General features: G+C 44.4%; 2 non-coding genes across 2 annotated transcripts; both read right to left on the bottom strand.

The window, feature by feature from the left end:
* Positions 1-12790: 12790 nt before the first annotated feature.
* LOC126025441 (small nucleolar RNA SNORA51) lies at positions 12791-12923 on the bottom strand. Its single transcript, XR_007501446.1, has one exon. It is a non-coding gene; the product is annotated as a small nucleolar RNA SNORA51 (small nucleolar RNA).
* A 1507-nt stretch (positions 12924-14430) lies between these two features.
* Positions 14431-14536, bottom strand: LOC126025134 (U6 spliceosomal RNA). The gene has a single exon (XR_007501179.1). It is a non-coding gene; the product is annotated as a U6 spliceosomal RNA (small nuclear RNA).
* Positions 14537-19097: the final 4561 nt, after the last annotated feature.

Below are 19097 nucleotides of genomic sequence, written 5' to 3'. Positions count from 1 at the left end.
TCGAACCGCGGTCCTGTCCTTAGGCTAGCGCTTGCAAGGCAGACACCTTACCTCCAGCGCCACCTACCCGGCCCCTCTTTCCCCATAGTTTAAGATAGAATTTTCATGTACCAGAACTGTCTGATTCTAGGACCGGAAGATAGTGTAGAGGATAGAAGGAGGTCCCCAGCTTGATCCTGTATCCTACAAGCTTCACTGGGATGGTAAGCCTTGGCCTTTCAGCATGGCTGGACTCAGGCAGCTCAGAACTGAGGATTACCAGGCATGATCCTCTGAGCTTTCCTTGGGGACACTCACCCTGAATAGTCATGTAAAAGTTGAATAGTCAGACAGTATAAAGTGTGACTTTCATCCTGACTCATTTTCCATTTTCTTTTTGAGACTTGTATATTGAAATTTAGAATGTGTGTTAAACTTTTCTGTACTTTCACTTTGCTTTGATTCACTTATCACTTATTGAGGGCATGCTGATTTTATTAAGCGTATAGTTGGGTTTGTTTTGACGAATGTCTGGATCGGTGCCACCTATATCCTGGTCAAGGTTTAGGCCTGGGATGTGGCTCAGGGCTACAGTGCGTGCCTTGCATTTAAGTGGCCCTGGACTTGATTCTGTGCTCTGCAGAAAAACTAAACCAAAATCAAAACAAAGCCAAATAAAATGCAAGGTGTAGACCACTTTTGTCTTTTCCCAAGTTCCTTCATTTCCCATTGCAGTTGATAAAATTTGTCAATACATAAGTGTTGTCATTTTGTAGTTTTTTCTGTATTTGAAAATACAGAAAAATGCCATGTACTGGGACTGGAGCATTAGTGCAGGTATGGCATTTGCTTAGCAAATGGCTGACCCAGGATGGACCTCGGTTCTATCCCTGGCATCCCATATGGTCCCCCAAGCCAGGAGCGATTTCTGAGTGCATAGCCAGGAGTAACCCCTGAACGTCACTGGGTGTGGCCCAAAATCCCCCCCCCCCAAAAGCCATATACTTTATCTTTGTTTCTGTTCCTCTATTTAGTATTTATTCTCTGCCCAGTGAGCTTGTTTTTTAGCAGCATTTGGGATTTAAGTAGCACTGCTGAGCTGAGAGACAGTGGAAGAAAGGTGGTGTCTGTCTGTCTCCTCTCTCCTCTCTCTCTCTCATTTGGTTCTCCTATATTCCAGTACCACTGATGTGGCCTTAGTGGCCTCCAAGCCTGAACTCTACATCGTCTGGTCACCTATGCCATTCTGGATGACTCCTAGTAACAGGCAAAGGAGTAAGACAGCACTGGTAGATCTGTGATGGTTTCAGTTTATATGAAAGTGTGGGTTTACTGAAGGTGTGGATGTGCAGAGGTTGCAGGGCATAATGCTTAAGAGCAAGTGCTCCCATCCTCCAGCATTGAGTAGTTGAAGTGAGGGAGATGATTCTTCATGTCTCTGTACCCCACTTTTTTGCATCATAGGAAACAGGTAAACCTGCTCTAGATTTATTTTAGAGACTAAATGAGCGGATGGATGGAAAATCTTAGCACAGCAAAATAGTAAATCTGCCACCAAAATAGCAGAGTAGTGTGACTATTACCAGATTTTGGGTGAAGGCTTAGGCGTTTAGAACTATTTTATTGCTTGAAATACGGGGTGTGCAGAAGCATCTCAGCATTCTGGTTAATCAGATGAGAAGAATCTAAATAAGGAATGGTCTGGATTAGAACGACTTGGTAGCACTAATCAGAATGAAGGGCCATTCGGTCAACTGAGTGTCTGAAGCCAGCCTTGGCTGTTGTGCCAGATTCTCAGCTGGCTTCTCTTTACAGAGATTATTTTTCTTGGGTGTAGGGGACACATCTGGCTGCTCTGCTCAGGGGTTGCTTCCAGTGGTGCTCAGGGCAGCATGTTATGCCTGGAGTATCACCCCCATGGTCTCACACATGCAAGTGACATGCTCCATCCCCAGCCATTGTGTCTCTCTAGGTTTATATTTATATGTCTCAGTGAAGTCTTATACTCATTTTGGACGCAGAACTTACAAACTTATTTGTATTTACACTTTCCACTCATCTTTCATTTTTTTCTTCTTTTTTTTTCTTCATCTTTCATTTTAATTTAATTTAATTTAATGCTGTCAGAATCTATTCCTGACTCAGTGCACAGGGGAACATGTAATGTTGGGGATTGAACCTGGGTTTTCAGCATGCAAAGTATAAAGTTCAAGCCCACTGAAACTCTGGCCTTTTTTTTTTTGTGTTAGTCCTGTAGTGGATATGACCACTTCTATAATATGGGTGGTCAGGACTTACTCCTGGCTTCATCTCAAGGATCACTCCTGGTGGTGCCAGGGATGAAACCTGGGTCTCCCTGTATGTAAAGCAGGAGTCTCAAACTCAATTTACCTGGGGGCCGCAGGAGGCAAAGTCGGGGTGAGGCAGGGCTGCATAAGGGATTTTGCTTACCGAATATTCACAATAAAAAAATCGCATTAGTAAGAAAAAAAATCGCGAAAAATCGCGTTAAACATTTGCATACCCTGAACGGAACTGCTCGGGGTATGTGAATGTTTAATGTGATTTTTTCTTACTAATGCGATTTTTATTGCGATTATTCAGTAAGCGAATACTGCGATATTTGAAGGCCGGCTACGGGCCACAAAATGTTGTACGGAGGGCCGCGAGTTTGAGACCCCTGATGTAAAGGAAGCACCTTATCCTTTGTACTATTGTACAATCTATCCTGTGGCTCAAGCTTTTTTTTTTTTTTTTTTGGACCATACCCATTGGCGCTCAGGGGTTACTCCTGGCAGGCTCGGGGGACCATATTGGATGCCGGCAATCGAACCCGGGTCCATCCCGGGCCTGCTGTGTGCAAAGCAAATGCCCTACTACTGTGCTGTCTCCAGCCTCTCAGGTCTTTCTTTTCCTTCCTTCCTTCCTTCCTTCCTTCCTTCCTTCCTTCCTTCCTTCCTTCCTTCCTTCCTTCCTTCCTTCCTTCCTTCCTTCCTTCCTTCCTTCCTTCCACCCACCCCCCCACCCCCCCCCCCCCTTCCTTCCTTCCTTCCTTCCTTCCTTCCTTCCTTCCTTCCTTCCTTCCTTCCTTCCTTCCTTCCTTCCTTCCTTCCTTCCTTCCTTCCTTCCTTCCTTCCTTCCTTTTCTTTCCGTCCTCCCTCCCTCTTCTTTTCAACCACCCCAGTGATGCTCAGGGGTTGCTCCTGAATAGGGGACCATATGGGACACCAAGAGATCAAGCCATGGGTTCTGTCCTAGGTTAGCATGTGGACGCCTTACTGCTTGTGCCACCACTTCGGCCCCTCAGGTCTTTTATTTTAAAGGCTTTCTTATTGTTGTTTAAAGTGAGTCAGAACTGCATTTGTGAACTATCACACAGGGTAGACATAAGTATGGTAAGACAGGCACTTAACAAAGCAGACAGCTGGGCCCAGACAAGATGGGCAAGACAGACGATAAAAATACAATTACAATAAATTTGATAATCACCCTATAGGTTGCTGGTTTTTAAAACCATGAGTGTATACCCAAAGAATACCATTTGAGACCCAGCAAGGATTCTAAGGAAGATTGCTATAACCAGATTATGCAGGGTGCCAAGTTGCTGGTGGCAGGTAGAGAAAGCAGGGGCCGGTGGGGAGCACAGAAGCTGAATAAAGAAGCGAATCTCAGGCCAGAGGTAGTGACCCAGAGTGACCCAGAGGGAGAGGGGGAGCTGTGCATTCCTGTCATCTGCCCAGCTCCTGATCCTTGTGGTCTGTGCTTGGGGCTGGCGGGTGGTTCTGTGTCTCCTGTGGTACACAGCAGAGGGAGCAGGTGTGAAGGTGTTTGGGCTCCTGCAGCTCCATTTGTCGTCACAGTGGGAGTCATTTGGGTTTTTTTCCTCTGAACTTTATTTTTATTTATTTATTTTTTTTGGTTTTTGGGCCACACCCGGCAGTGCTCAGGGGTTACTCCTGGCTTTCTGCTCAGAAATAGCTTCTGGCAGGCACGGGGGACCATTATGGAACACAGGATTCGAACCAACCACCTTTGTCCTGGATTGGCTGCTTGCAAGGCGAAACGCCGCTGTGCTATCTCTCCCGGGCCCTCCTCTGAACTTTATAACCAGTTCTCAAGCTCTTTGTTGCTTAACCAATGCCCTTTTCTGATCGTTTTTGGGCCACACTCAAGCGTTATTCAGCGTTCACTCCTGGCTCTGGCTCAGGGGACCTTATGGAGTATTGGGGATTGAAACTAGGTTGGCCATGTACAAGTATCCTACCAGCTGTACTATCTGGTCTTGTGATTTGTATATTTTCTATGTAAAATAAAGTCTAGATTACATAAAGATCAGATACGATCTATGCATATGTGGAATGGACTTGAGTTCAAAAATGGAAACACTCCTGATACTTAGGTTGGAGTCAAACTTGAATCTTTTTAAATTCTTGAGTACTCAATAAGGCAAATTTGAATTTTTTTTTTTTTTGGTGTTTGGGCTACACCCAATTGACACTCAGGGGTTACTCCTGGCTATGTGTTCAGAAATCACTCCTGGCTTGGGGGACCATGTGGGATGCCGGGGGATCAAACTGTGATCTAGGCTAGCGGGCACAAGGCAGAGAGCTGCCCTACCGCTTGTGCCATTGCTCTGGTCCCAAATTTACATTTTTATTAGAACCTATAAGTAAAATATATCAGTACTGTTTATTTATTTAGAGAGTTATTTATTGTACTTCAGTTTTTTATGGTGCTGATTTATTTCTTAGTTTTTATTTAAAGGGTCAGAAAATAGTTTTTTCTTGGTTCTGTGAACAATGTCAACGGAATATTTAGTTTGTTAAACACTGCCCTCTTCTGGTAAGCTAACTGGTTTGTAAAAGAGCCCAGGTTTTCCACTTCCCTTACATTTATGGTAATATGTAATAATAATTAAATATTGAGAACCTGTGGTGAAACAGTGAAACAGTGTAATGATGTTAAAGTAATCAATAATAATAATGATCTAATGGAGTTTTTGCTTGGAAACACATGTGGCTATTTTGCTATTCTTGCCACTCCCATTTTAGGGTTTTCTCCCCTCCGAGTACCAGACCTGGCCCTGCTTAACTTCTGAGATCAGATGTGATTGGGTGTGTTTCACAGTGGTTCAGCCATAGGCTATTTTACTTTTCCCTGGTGTTTTTGAATATTTTTCATACTTTTTAAATTACTTAATAAAAAAAAATAAATGAATCAAAAAAGCTGAATGCAGTTTTTAAAAAGATGTGAAAATGAGGGGCCAGAGGGATAGCACAGTGGTAGGGCGTTTGTGCCTTGCATGCGGACAACCTGTGATGGACTGGGGTTCGATTTCTGGCATCCCATATGATCCCCGAGTTTGCCAGGGGCAATTTTTGAGTGCAGAGCCAGTAGTAACCCCTGAGTGCTACCAGGTGTGGCCCAACCCCCCCCCCCAAGTGAAAATGAGTGGTTGATGGGAAGAGACATTAACTTTAAATGTGACTTGATAAAAGAAAAGACTAGTTAGTAGTTGTGATACATGAGACTGAGGAAAACCTCCTTGAAGAACAAGAGCAATGAGAACATAAAAAAATATATATTTCAAAATATATTTGTAATCAGCCACAGGTGGAGGGTTTTTGCTTGTTTGGGGCCAGACCCAACCAACAGTGTCTAGGGTTTAGGACTTCTTGGTTGGCTATGTGTAGGGCCAGCACCCTACTCTACTGTGATTCCAGTGACAGTGGAAAATTTAATTTAATATAAAAGATAGGGGGATTAGATAGTATAGTGGGCTGGGCACTTGCCTTGCATGTGGCTGAACCAGGTTCTATCCCCAGCACCCCGTATACATACAGCCCTTGAGCACCCAGCACCAGGAGTGATCCCTGAGCACACCAGAGATAAGCCCTGTGACCCCCTCCCCCCAAAAAAAAACCAAATAACTGGGACAGGGGCATGACCGAGTAGTTGAGCACTTACTTTTCTTTTTTTTTTTTTTTTTTTTTTTTTTTTGTGGTTTTTGGGTCACACCCGGCAGTGCTCAGGGGTTACTCCTGGCTCCATGCTCAGAAATTGCTCCTGGCAGGCACAGGGGACCATATGGGATGCTGGGATTCGAACCGATGACCTCTTGCATGAAAGGCAAACGCTTTACCTCCATGCTATCTCTCCAGCCCCGAGCACTTACTTTTCATGTGTGCGGCAGTGGGTTTGATTTTTTTGTTTGTTTGTTTTTTAGGAGGGCCACACCTGGTAACACTAGGGTCACTACTGGCTATGCGCTCTGAAATTGCTCCTGGCTTGGGGGACCATGTGGGACTCCAGGGGATCGAACCGTGGTCCGTCTTAGGCTAGCACCAGCAAGGCAGATACCTTACTGCTCTGCACCACCTTTCTGGCCCCAGGTTTTATTCTGTCAGTGTACATATAGTATACAGTTGTGATGTGAGGAAAATAGTACTTAAGCCACATAAATAACTTAAAATCCATATTAGTTATTCTAAATATTTTTCTTTTTTTTTCTTTTTTTTTTGTTTTTGGGCCACACCCTGTGACGCTCAGGGGTTACTCCTGGCTATGCGCTCAGAAGTTGCTCCTGGCTTCTTGGGGGACCATATGGGACGCCGGGGGATCGAACCGAGGTCTGTCCTAGGCTAGCGCAGGCAAGGCAGGCACCTTACCTCCAGCGCCACCGCCCGGCCCCTAAATATTTTTATTTTAACTTGATTGATTGTTGTTCTTTTTGGGGGGGGGGCCACACCCAGCAGTGCTCAGGGGTTTCGCCTGGCTCTGCACTCAGAAATTGCCCCTGCCAGGCTGGGGGACCATATGGGATGCTGGGAATTGAACCGGGTCCCTCCCACACTGGCCACATGCAAGGCAAACCCCACTGCTGTACTATCTCTCCGGCTCCTATTCTAAATTATTTTAATGATGCCTGAGATAAATGTAAAACTGAACTTTTAGAAAATTTAGATAAAGCAGTCTAAATTTTTTTGAATTGATAAACTGACAGTCCAGCTCTTATTCCCTTTTTCTTATGTGAACATTGGTTAACCACCTATTCATGAACAAATAGGAACGGACTATCATCATTTTGCCACCAAGTCAGTCTGGGATCATTCGTTTCTATTGAATATCTGAGGTAGACTCTAGAGGGAGACGTGATACTGGACTGTCCCTGTCGTGGCATGTTGTTTTTACCCGAGTTTGCTCTTGTTTACCCTTGTAGACCAGTGGCTTTAGCCGCTTGTCTGCAGACTGCTGCAAGTCAGCCAGTGGGAAGGGTTGAAAAGGACTTAGGCCATAAATAAAACATCAGCTTTCTCTCTCTCTCTCTCTCTCTCTCTCTCTCTTTTTTTTTTTTTTTTTGGTTTCTGGGCCACACCCGGTAACGTTCAGGGGTTACTCCTAGCTATGCGCTCTGAAGTCGCTCCTGGCTTGGGGGACCATATGGGACTCCGGGGGATCAAACCACGGTCCGTCCTAGGCTAGCCCTGGCAAGGCTTACCTCTAGCGCCACCGCGCCGGCCCCCCACATCAGCTTTCTTTTTGCGTTTGCACTAGTGGTGCTTATAGAGCCGGGGCTACTCGGGAGGTGGGGGGTGGGGCTTTATAACCACACAGTGGTAGGGATGAGATGAAATCCAGGGGCCCAAATGCAGAACTGAGCCCTCTGAGCTGTTTCCCTGGCCCAGCAAACTCACTTTTCTGCACGAGTCTCGGTTTTCATTTTTAAAAATCAAGCAGGTATTATTGTAGCTTACGTAGCATTTCAGTAGCAATAACATTTGTGGTTTAGATGTATTTACTGTCCATTCACCACCACCAGAGCACCAAAGACCCCCCCCCCCCCACCACTGTCCTTATGTTACTTCTCAGCATCTTCTTCCTTCCCCCCACTTCTTGGTAATGAAATGGAGCTTAGTTTGAATAGAGGGATTAATAAGTTACATTTTAGAGATCTATAGCTTGAACTGCTTATGGAACATCTTATGGAACATCAAAGACTGATGTTTACTATGCAATTATACAGAGGATGTCCCACTACTTTCATTTCTCAAGTATGACTTGGAGAATACTCAAGGGATACTTGGTGGAAAGGAAAAGCAAAGACTGGGGACTGGGTCTGGCTCAGTGACTTGAGTGCGTTTTGATATCATTCATTTCAGGGCACCTGCTTAAATTAACCCCCCTTCTGTACACTACATCCCAGAGTCCTGGAATGCAGACCTTTAGGAGCTGTTCTGCAGTACTCCACCTAGTGGTTATTTTTTGGGAGTGTGATATATTTAAAAAACTGGGTGCCTCAGGATTATCTGTAGAACTCCAGGCCATCATTTTCTTGTTTTGTTTGCTTTGCAAGTTCCTGACACTTCTGGCCCTCTGAGACCCTCCTTTGAAAGGGAAATTTGTTTTGATCATTCTCTAGCAGGATAACCTGTGCTATCATTTTTTTTTTTTTTTTACAACTTGACACTCAGGAATCACTGCTGGTGGTGCTGGTGGATCGAACCTGGATCAGCTGTGTGCATGCAAGGCAGGCACTCTACCCTCCATCATTCTGGCTATAACCTGTGCTTTTTGTTTCTCTCCTTGGCTGCACATTTCTACAACTTGCTTTCACGTTGGTACTAAACATCAAGGTGTGGTAGAGAAAGAATATAAGTTTGTTGGGGTGAATTCAGGGGCCAGAAGTTTCTTCTTGGAATTTCAGGTTGATGTTAACCACTGAAGGTCTCACAACTTCATTGGGTGGGGGCCAGTAGAAAGAGGGGGAGGCCCAGATTCTCTCCCCCTCCCTCCACTCCACCATTTATTGTTTCTCAGACCAAAGAAGGAGCTGTTTTTGCTTGTACAGTTGAGGGTTTCATCACTGAGTCCAGGCTGGGCCGAGAGCTCATGGCTGCCCGCTGCTACCTCATGCTGGCTTTCTGCCCAAGCCACCTTCTCCCATTGGGAAGCCCTGCACTAGCTGCTCTAGGAACTTTGCACAGGTTTTAATTCTTCCTGTAGTGGAAGAGACAAGATGATTTATGTTTCCTCTGTCTTTGCCTGATCCAGAACACAGTTGACATCTTGATTTTATTATGGCCTTAGTGTTCATTTGTCTTGGTCAGTCAAATATGTAGTGAGCGCCTATGTTATACTCGGCTTTGCTGGATGTGTAGAGGTGGTCAGTTCTGAAGGTGCTGATGTTTGGGAGACTTTTGTGGTGGGGGTGAGGGCATAAAGAAAATGTACTTGCGTAGTGCACCTTAGTAACGAACATTGAGCTCTTTTTCACTTTACGTGTTTGATCCCTTTCTGCTTCAGGATTTGACTTTTGCGAGGAGAGGGCCCTACTTTAGAGTCCATTAATTTTGCATTTTTGTTATAGCAGAAGGGAAGAAAAGTGTCCGAATGTACACATGCCAGATGAAATTATTTAGATACAGGTATAATAAGAACAAGTTATGTGGAGAACCTAAAGTAAGAAAAAGTAATATATTATTATATACTTGTTTCTCAGGTCTTAGAAAAATACCCCAATACACCCATGAGCCATAAAGAAATTCTTCAAGTTATCCAGAGAGAAGGACTAAAAGAAATCAGGTGAGTTATTATCATATTATTAGTAGTAATTGTAATTCTTGATCAAGTTATTTTGTTGTAGTGTGGTATAAAAAGTCCTAAAGATTATTTGTAGTAAATTATTTGTTAACTTATGGTTTATTCAATTAATTGTTAGCTTTTTGGAGTTTTTAGTCATGGCTTAGTTACAAACATTGAAAGAAGATTTAAAATTCTTAACAAAAATATAGTGGTTCTTCAGACCCATGCACTTTAATTCTTAGGAAGGCCTGGAGCCATCTTCAAGCCTTCATCTATCAATGCAGGCTTTTTTTTTTTTTTTTTTTGATTGAGCTTGGTCACTAAAGAAAAAGAAAAACAAAACCAAAACACCTTTAATTTAGTGTATGAAATAACCTTGGCTGAAAAGAGTAAAATGGAAAAACATCTAAAGCTAAAGCAGTATAGTTTCCAGTGAAGAGTTTGGCTATGTTCAGATCTGACAGCACTTGCTTTTTAAGAGCCTCACTATCCCCCAGTGCATGTAACAGTCACAGCCTGTTATAATAAGGATGGGCAAGTTGCCTTAAGCGTAAGTAGAAATTGAGGTATCTACATTTTCATTCAGATGGCAGTGCTAGAACACTGCTGATAACTCGCAGTTAGGGAGTGTCCCCTTCAGTCACACTGAGGGCAGGGAATTGGGGAAGTCACAGTGGTGGAAGAGGGAGCACAGCCCTATCTGATGGGCGGTTCATCAGGGTGAGAGATGGGCTTGCGCTGTGCCAGTCTTTGCTCACATGTCATTAGCCTGAATCAGGTTGGAATCTTGAATAAATCATGATCCCAAGTCAGAGATCTTAATTCTAATTTTTGTTAACATGAAATTCAATTTGAGTTTGTTTTTTTTTTTTTCCACCCTAATTGGTCCTTTTTACTGTTAAAAAGCTTTTTAGTTTTGGGGCTGCAGCGGTGGCGCAGGTGGTAGGGCATTTGCCTTGCATGTGCTAACCTAGGATGGACCGCAGGTTGATCCCCAGTTTCCCATATGGTCCCCCAAGCTAGGAGTGATTTCTGAGTACATAGCCAGGCATGACCCCTGAGCGTGACTGTGTGTGGCCCAAAAACAAAAAACAAACAAAAAAAAGCTTTTTAGTTTTGATAGGTGGCCAAATGTCAGTATACTTGAAATAAATAATATATTATGAAGCAATGAAGTAGAAATTTCTATATCTCATTTTATATATAATTATGCAGAAAAATTGTATGAACACTTATAAATTTAAATGCTGGGGCTTGTGGTGGTGCAAGTTTTAGGGCATTTGCCTTGCACGTGCTAGCCTAGGACAGACCTCAGTTCAATCCCTGACATCCCATATGGTCCCCCAAGCCAGGAGCAGTTTCTGAGCGTGTAGCCAGAAGCAACCCCTGAGCGTCATCGGGTGTGGCCCAACCTCCCCCCAAATAAAATAAATTTAAATGGTATGTTCTATTATACATTACAGATATATACAGCATTAGTCTTCAAACATTTTTATAAATTATTTTAAAGTGATAACAATAAATTAGTTGAATTAGGTTATCAGATTAAAATCAAAAGTACAGCACCCACTCAAAATATAGATCAATTCATATACAAAAGTTGCTAGAGAAAAGGATAAAAAGATGGTATTTTGGGTGTTTGGTTGGGGGTCGGGCTATACCCAATGGAGTTTACAGTTTATCAGGGATTACTCCTGAGGAGCATTGGGGGCCTTATGGAGTGTTAGGGATCCAACTCGAGTTGTTGCTTGTAAGCAAGTGCTTACTCACTCTGCCTGCATCTCCCTCCCTTTTGATTAAAAGTTTTTTGCTTCACAAAACTATTAAAATAGAAGCACTTAAGATGGGCAGCAAGATTACAGTGTCATCAGAAAGCAACTTCAGGCTTTCTTCGGTGAAAACAAGCTCTTTTTGTTTTGTTTTGCTCATCTCTGAAGCAGGTTTGGGGGAATTTTGGTTCTGCGAGGGCCCATTTGGATTTCTTTGTTTTGTTTTGCTTTTGGGTCATACCTGGCAGCGCTTAGGGGTTACTCCTGGCTCTATGCTCAGAAATCACTCCTGGCAGCCTTGGGGGACCATATGGGATGCCGGGATTCCAACCACCGTCCTCTGCATGCAAAGCAAACATCCTACCTCCATGCTGTCTCTCTGGCCCCCATTTGGATAATTTTAAGATCATTTGTGTCCATACAGCCCAGGCAGAGGGGCTGTGGGAGGCTGATGAGAACATCGTGTCTGTCCCATTATGGACCAGGACCAGACCTTGGGATTTCACGGACCTTAGATGGCTCAGCATTTCCCATTCTACTCCAGAGAATGATAATTTAATTTCTATTTTTAAAAATAAGCAGACACCCAGCTGTTCTTGGAGTACATGTTCTTTCTTATCTTTCATAGTTGCTATTTCAGTCACTGTTTTCCTTTTCAAACCCTCTGTTCTGGTGTGTTGAGTCTGTTTTATGCCTGTGTCTAATCTGACACTTCTGGTTGGGAGTGTCCCATGTGTACACACATGCCTGGGATGAGAAGGTTCCTTTTCTGACCATCTTTTTTGGGGGGGGGGGGTTTAGGTCACTCCAGTGGCGCTCAGGGGTTACTCCTGGTTCTAAGCTCAGAAATTGCTCCTGGCGTGCAAAGCAAACACTCTGCCATTGTTCTATTTATTTTTATTTGTTGTTTGTTTGTTTATCCTTTATCAGTGCACTTGCCCGCCACCTTTCTCTCTCTCTCTCTCTCTCTCTCTCTCTCTCCCTCTCTCTCTCTCTCTCCCTCTCTCCCTCTCTCCCTCTCTCCCTCTCTCCTCTCTCTCCCTCTCTCCCTCTCTCCTCTCTCCTCCCCTCTCCCCTCTCCCCTTCCCCTCTCTCCCCTCCCCCTCTCTCTCTCCCCCTCCCCCTCTCTCCCCCCTCCCCCCCCCTCTCTCTCCACTCTCCCCCTCCCCCCTCTCTCTCCCCCCTCCCCCCTCTCTCTCCCCTCCCCCCCTCTCTCCCCTCCCCCTCTCTCTCTCCCTCCCCTCCCTCTCCTCCTCTCCCCTCTCCCTCTCCCTCCCTCTCCCCCTCCTCTCCCCCTATCCCCTCCTCTCCCCCCCCCCCCCCCCCCCCCCCCCCCCCCCTCTCCCCCCCCCTCCCTCCCCCCCTCCCCCCCCCCCCCCCCCCCCCCCCTCCCCCCTCCCCCCCCCCCCCCTCCCCTCCCCCCCCCCCCCCCCCCCCCCCCCCCCCCCCCCCCCCCCTCTTCTCGTCCCCCCATTCACAATACAGACCAGGCAAAGGGCCTGGGTTGAGGTGTATATGGGGTGCATTTACTGTACCACCTCTTTCTATACAGTCAGTGTAAAGAGCACAGCCTGTGGTAAGCATTGGGAGGCCTTATTTTTTCCTTTTATTTTGGATTATATATATATATATATACCTTCACCAGTGCAACATTCCCATGACCAATAATATCCCAAATGTCCTTCCTTCCCACCCCACACCAGCCTGTACTCTAGACAGGCTTTCTACTTCCCTCATTCAGTCACATTTTTTCTTTTTCTTTTTTTTGGTGTTTGGGCCACACCCGGCGATGCTCAGGGGTTACTCCTGGCTGTCTGCTCAGAAATAGCTCCTGGCAGGCACGGGGGACCATATGGGACACTGGGATTCGAACCACCCACCTTTGGTCCTGGATCGGCTGCTTGCAAGGCAAACGCCGCTGTGCTATCTCGCCGCTGTGCTATTTCTCCGGGCCCTCAGTCACATTTTGTTATGATAGTTCTCAGTGTAATTATTTCTGTGACTGCACCAAACAATCCCTGTGGTGAGCTCTATGTCGGGAGCTGGACCCTCCAGTCCTCCTCTATTTTGTCTCTGAGAATCATTACACAAATATTTTTCATTTTTCTCAAAACCCATAGATGAGGGAGACCATTCTGTGTTTATCTATCTCCCTCTGACTTATTTCACCCTGCATAATAGAGTCCATATACATCCATGTATAGGAAAATTTCATGACTTCATTTCTTCTGACAGCTGCATAATATTCCATTGTATATATGTACCATAGTTTCTTTAGACATTCATCTATTGAGGGGCATCTAATTTACCCAGGCCTCTTAATTTATGTTTTCAACTGCATTATTTCCAGGTACTCCATCTTAATTCTCATGGCTTGAACATTTTTGGAAGTACTTGTGTAACTCCTTCCAGACAGCTACACTTCTGGTTTTATAGGAAGTATATAAAGAAATGAGAAAGGTTAAGATGAAACCAATGGAAGAGGCAAAGAATCCAGGTAGAAGTTTCAGAGCTTTCAGCCACCTTCTCCCCTGTGAGTTGAGGACAGGGTTTATTGTCAGCTTAGCGTGTGATGGTATCCACAAAATAGAATGTTGACAAAAAGCTCATGAGAGTTTAGGTAATTTTCTCTCTGTGTCTTGTTTCTGTCTCACTCTCTCTCACTTATTAAATCATTACTACGACTACACTGTCAATTATTGGCTCAGAGCCTCCCCTCTAAGTACAAAGTGTTATTGGTTGGTTGGCTAAAGGTGGAGAAACACACATGCAAGGCACCTTGTGCTGACCACAACCCTGGCCCAAAGATCAAATTATTCTTTCATTGTATACCCACATAGAAACCCGAATTTCAAAAATAAAGGAAAGAAAAAAAAAAAGGGTACCAGAGCGATAATATTGGTGCTAAGGCCTTATTATAGTCAACCCAGTGTCAATCTTTGGCACCACATTTGATCCTCTGAGCCTCCAAGAGTGATTTCTGAGCACAGAGCCAGGAATAAGAGCCAAAAAAAAAAAAAAATCCAGAATTTTAAGTGTACCACTACCTTCATTTTGAGTGTTTTAGGTGTTTCTTTTCTTTTTTTTTCTTTTTCTTCTAAAAAATATGGAATGCTTCACAAATTTGCGTGTTATCCTTGCACAGGGGCCATGCTAATTTCTCTGTATCGTTCCAATTTTAGTATATGTGCTGCCGAAGCGAGCACCTTTATTTTTAAATCAAATCTTTACTTAAGCACTATGATTACAAGCATGATTGTAGTTGGGTTTCAATCATAAACAGAATCCCCTCTTCACCAGTGCAACATTCCCACCACCAACTTTCCCTCCTTCCCAACCTCTTCCTGTATTTGAGACAGGCATTCTACTCATACTCATCAAGATTGTCATGATGGTTGTTAGTGTAGTTATTTCCCTAACGACATTGACCATTCTTTGTGGTAAGCTTTATTTGTGAGCCGGTCCTTCTGGACCTCATCTCTATTGTCTCTGGGCATTAAGAACATTACAACAGGGCCCGAAGAGATAGCACAGTGGCGTTTGCCTTGCAAGCAGCCAATCCAGCACCAAAGGTGGTTGGTTCGAATCCCGGTGTCCCATATGGTCCCCCGTGCCTGCCAGGAGCAATTTTTGAGCCTGGAGCTAGGAATAACCCCTGAGCACCGCCAGGTGTGACCCAAAAACCAAAAAAAAAAAAAAAAAAAAAAAAAAGAACATTACAACAATGTTCTTAATTTTTCTTAAAACCCATAGATGAGTGAAATTGTTCTCTATCTTTCTTCCTCTGACTTATTTCACTCAGCATAATAGATTCCATGTACATCCATGTGTAGGAAAATTTCATTACTTTATCTCCTGACGGCTGCATAATATTCCATTGTGTAAATGTTCCACAGTTTCTTTAGCCATTCATCTGTTGAAGAGTGTCTTGGTTGTTTCTAGAGTCTGGCTATTGTAAATAGCACTGCAATGAATGTAGGTGTGAAGAAGGAAGTTTTGTATTTTTGTCTTCCTAGGGTATATCCCTTGGTGTTTGGTGTTTCTTTTTAAAGGGGATATGATTTACATAACACGAAACTCACTATTTAAAAATGTTTATCTTAATGATTTTACTTTAATATATTCACCGAAAACATTATCGTTCCCCAAAGAAACCCTGAATTCATGCTTTCACTCTCTTTCTTTGAGTTCTCTCCTGCAGCCCTAGGCAGCTCTTAAAGAACTTTGTCTCCTAGGATTTGCCAGTTTTAGTGGGATCATGTCATATCCTGGCTTTTGTGATGGCTTTTTTCATTTAGTCTAATGATTTGGAAATTAATAATAATGTAGCATTTATCAAAAAGTCAGTCTTGGGGCTGGAGCAGTGGCGCAGGTGGTAGAGCGTTTGCCTTGCACACACTAATCTAGGATGAACCACGGTTTGATCCCCTGGTGTCCCATATGGTCCCCCACGCCAGGAACTATTTCTGAGTGCATGACCAGGAGTAATCCCTGAGCGTCACCGGGTGTGGCTAACCCCACCCCCCCCAGTCATTCTTGGGGCCAGAGCTATAGCACAGCGAATAGGGTGCTTGCCTTGACATGACTGATGCAGGTTTGATCCCTGGCATCCCATATGTTTCCCTGAGCTGGCCAGGAATAGTTCTGAGTGGAGAGCCCGGAGTAACCTCTGAGCACTGCTCTCACTCAGAAAAAAAAGTCATTCTTTTCTTGCTGTATACTGTTTCATTTGGATGCATATGCTACATATTTTTTGTTTCTTCAACCATTGGTGGAGTTTGGGTTGTTCAGACTTTTTGACCCTAATGAGTAATAAATACAATTCATGTGTAAGTTTCTATTTCGGGAGGTTGCTTATTGAGGGGGTAGGGGACATTTGGGCCATATTTGGCTGTGCTCATGGCTTATTCCTGGCTCTGTGCTCAGGGCTCACCCCTGACAGTGTTTGGGGGGTAGTTGGGATCCATATACTGTGCTGGGATGGAACCAGGTTGGCTGAGTGTCAAAGCACCTGAGCCCTTATACCATCTCTTCTGCCCATTGGTGCTGTTTTCACTTGTTTCCACAGTGCTTATTTTTTGGGGGTAGGCAAACATCTGGCTTGTGCTCGGGGATCATTGATCCTACAGCTGGGGGACCATTTGAGGTGCTAGGGAGTAAACCTGAGTTGGTCATGTCCACACTGTACTATCACTCTGTCTTGTGTCTGACTAACCAGAGTAAGAGGCGCCATCCTGGAACTGCTTTGGACACTCCTGCCATTTTTCTTGTTCCTATTTGTTGGAGGCTGTCCCATCAAATGCAGAGATTCAGGGCTAATGCCCAACTCTGCTTAGGATTCACTCAGGACACCCACAATATGTGCTGGGAATCAAACCAGGGCCTCCTGCATGCAAACATTAGTACTTTTTATGATTCATTCTAGATTGTGTGTGTGTGTGTGTGTGTGTGTGTGTGTGTGTGTGTGTGTGTGTGATCTTAGATGCTCGAGGCTTAATCCTGGCTCTGCACTCAGAAATCACTTGGGGACCATATGGGAAGCTAGGGATGAACCTGGATCAGCCTTGTGCAAGGCAAACACCTTTCATATTATATTTATCACTCTAGCCCCAGAATAATTGTCTTTTTTTGGACATAGAATTCTTGATCTCTGAATAGCCTCTAATTTCTACTCATTTTTACATTTCTGGAAGGTGGTTATCCTCTGGATAGGCCATTTAGCACAGGTGTTTTAATGAGTAGGTGTTGGGAGTCTTTGTGGTGGTTATATTTCTATATCTGGAGCTTGATTTTTTTGACCAAATAGTTGGTGGCTGAGAATAGAACACAACAAACCACTGTGAATCTATTAGTGTAGCTTAAATGTTTTAAGTATTGTTCTGTTCAAATTTGTAGTTCAGTTCTTAAGGAGACATAATAGACCTTGGAACATTTCATCTGGTAATTACAAGATGAAATGCTGCCTGATGCATATTTTATTTTGACATGTTTGTGGGGGTTCACACCTGGTGTAGTACTCAGTGTCATTGCCCATAGTGTTTTGAGAACAACGAGGTGTTGGGCAGCTGTGCAGTGCTGGGGGTCAGACCTGGACTTCCACATGAAAAGTGTGTGTTCCAGCCCCTGGGGCCATATCCCTCACCTCCTGGTTTCTATTTTAGACAACATGATGTCCAGAGAATAGACTGCAGTCTTCAGAACTTGATGCTGTTAAAGACTGAAAGGCTCTCAGGCTGGTCAGGCAAGTTGCGGCTGTGGTGTGGACTGGGCCCCACATAGCAGAGTTGGAAGAACAGGCACATTTGAGATGTTTGTCTCCGAGCAAATGGATGGACTGACCTATGAATGTCAGAGGAGGGGAAATCTAGAGAGATCTTGACCCTCTGCTGATGACACAGAAGACCCGGATCAGGCAGGAAGGCCCGAAAGGGTGGGGCATGTTGGGAGAAAATCCACTGGCCTGGATTTCAGCTTCAAGAAAATTCTTTGTTTTTAGGGTAATTCCTGACTGCTCAGAGATGACTCCTGGGTGGTGGGGTTGAGGTTGGGGTTGGGAGGGTGGCAGGGAGATTGGGCCACATGTGAGGTAAGCACCCCATCCCCATCCTCAAAAAAAATGCTTCTCTCCAGCCTTCAGAAAGTGCTAAGGAAAGAGCAAGTGCTGGGTGCGAGTGTGTCCTGTATTTTGTGTGTGTGTAACCCGAATCCAGCCCCAGTTCAGCATGGCTCCCTGAGCACCTCCAGGTGTGCTTCCCCTACTTGCCCTCATGGGGAGTCACTTTTGAGCCTTATGTGGGATGAGGAAGTAGTGTTTAAGCCTGAGAGGGGGTTTTGTTTTAAGCATGGATGCTTGAGTGATCAAAAAGGTAGTAATGAAGTGGAACTATGGTTTCGGTGTTAATTAAATCAGATTACTATCTAAGGAGTGGACATTGATAAGTTAATAGTTTCTGATACAGGCTCAAAAATACATAATCTTCTTTTGTGAAGACCTTTACATACCTTTTACATACCTTACTGAAACTTAGGGGTTTGATACTAAAGATTCTTTTAAAAATACAAATCTTGGGGCCGGGCGGTGGCGCTAAAGGTAAGGTGCCTGCCTTGCCTGCGCTAACCTTGGACGGACCGCGGTTCGATCCCCCGGTGTCCCATATGGTCCCCCAAGCCAGGAGCAACTTCTGAGCACATAGCCAGGAGTAACCCCTGAGCGTTACTGGGTGTGGCCCAAAAACCAAAAAAAAAAAAAAATACAAATCTTGAGGGCCGGAGAGATAGCGTGGAGGTAAGGCGTTTGCTTTCATGCAGGTCAGTGGTTCAAATCCCAGCATCCCATATGGTTCCCTGAACCTGCCAGGAGCGATTTCTGAGCATAGAGCTCAGAAGTAACCCCTGAGTACTGCCGGGTGTGACCCAAAAACAAACTAACAAAAAATACAAATCTTGGGGCTGGAGTGATAGCACAGCAGTAGGATATTTGCCTTGCACGCAGCCCACCTGGGTTCAATTCCCAGCATCCCATATGGTTCCCTGAGTCTGCCAGAGGTGTTTTCTAAGCACAAAGCCAGGAGTAACCCCTGAGCATCTTTGGGTGTGTCCCAAAACAAACAAAATATTTACTTTTGGAAAGTAAACCAAAATTGCAAAGATAAATCCTTTTACCCCTCAGAGTTTAATAATAAATCTCAAGTTATTTCAGCTCCTCAATATTTTTATTTTGAATTTGTGTCTTAACCGATGACATTTAGAAGACATTGTATGCAATTT

This window comes from Suncus etruscus, chromosome 12 (genome assembly GCF_024139225.1).
Source record: "Suncus etruscus isolate mSunEtr1 chromosome 12, mSunEtr1.pri.cur, whole genome shotgun sequence".
Taxonomy (NCBI): Eukaryota; Metazoa; Chordata; class Mammalia; order Eulipotyphla; family Soricidae; genus Suncus; species Suncus etruscus.
This window is presented reverse-complemented; position numbering and strand designations above follow the sequence as displayed.